The sequence below is a fragment of the Lampris incognitus genome, chromosome 4, assembly GCF_029633865.1.
Source record: "Lampris incognitus isolate fLamInc1 chromosome 4, fLamInc1.hap2, whole genome shotgun sequence".
Lineage (NCBI taxonomy): Eukaryota > Metazoa > Chordata > Actinopteri > Lampriformes > Lampridae > Lampris > Lampris incognitus.
In genome coordinates, this window is record NC_079214.1 from 12,290,922 (window position 1) to 12,292,204 (window position 1,283).

Here is a 1,283-nt window from a genome sequence, read left to right on the forward strand (position 1 = left end):
GTTTTATACAAGCACTTCAACCTTGCATGGCTGGGGAGGGTGCATGGCTCTCGCTGTGCTAGTGTGTGTGTGTGTGTGTGTGTGTGTGTGTGTGTGTGTGCGTGCTAAAGGAAGATCAATAATCTGCAGTGGCGGCCCCAAATCTGTGGAACAGCTTGCCCCCATTGTGAGCAGATCTGCCACCTTCTTCGAAACGTTTAAGACTTCTCTCATCACCCCTTCGAGGCGCCGTGATCTGGATAAATCTTTCTTAGTTATTTATTTATTTATTTTGCGCCTCACTTTATTTTATTTTATTTTTTCTTTGCTTTTTGAACTGTGTAAAACTTTTGTTTCTCGTTTGTCCCTGGCGTTTCACATTCACAGCACTTTACTCTTAACCTTGACAGTTTTAAAATGTGCTTTATTAAACTTTCAGTCTCAAACTTTAGTTGAGACTTAATGTGGGCTAAGGAAGGGCTAGTTTCATCTCCTCCTGAGTTCTTTCTTTTTGTCATATCATCTGTTCCGATGTAAATTCGTTTTTTTTTTTTTTTGTTTGCCACGTCAGCAAGGTAGTACAAAAATGAATAGCGATAAGAGGTCCATCCATCCATCCATCCATCCATCCATCCATTATCCAAGCCGCGTTATCCTGCTCTCAGGGTCGCGGGGATGCTGGAGCCTATCCCAGCAGTCATTGGGCGGCGGGCGGGGAGACCCCCTGGATGGGACACCAGGCCATCACAGGTCCAAACGATTCTGTGGTACGGCCGTGGTTCCATAGTGTAGCGGTTATCACGTCTGCTTTACACGCAGAAGGTCCCGGGTTCGAGCCCCAGTGGAACCACTATATGCGTTCTAACACATTATTTGTTCAGATTTGCAAGACCAAAAAACTACAGTTTGCAAACGAAACGGATAATATGTAGCTGGATTGAAGCTATGACTCTGAGGAAACTCTAGATTATTCAGTTTAACAGCTTTTGCATGGGCGCGACATGCTAGAGCTGCCTCTCACCTGTCTGTCTGTCTGTCTGTCTGTCTTTCTGTCTGTCAGCACATAAGAGATATATACTGGATTTTTTTTTCCAGTTGTGAGGTCTGTGCAATCCAAGCACGTTATGAAAATAATTTATGCAATGAAATAATTGATGGAAACTCAAGTTCAAATTCACGGCGTCAGCCCGGCTGCTGTAACCATGTATCTAATTTGCAGATGCAAAGAACCTCCTTTGAAAATGTGCATTAATTACCTAATTAAGCTTAAGGAGGGAGGTGGCTTAATTTTGAAGGTTGGTCCC

At 43.6% G+C, this 1,283-nt stretch overlaps 1 non-coding gene across 1 annotated transcript; it reads left to right on the forward strand.

The window, feature by feature from the left end:
- The first annotated feature begins 756 nt into the window (after positions 1 to 756).
- Positions 757 to 829, forward strand: trnav-uac (transfer RNA valine (anticodon UAC)). The gene has a single exon. It is a non-coding gene; the product is annotated as a tRNA-Val (tRNA).
- Positions 830 to 1,283: the final 454 nt, after the last annotated feature.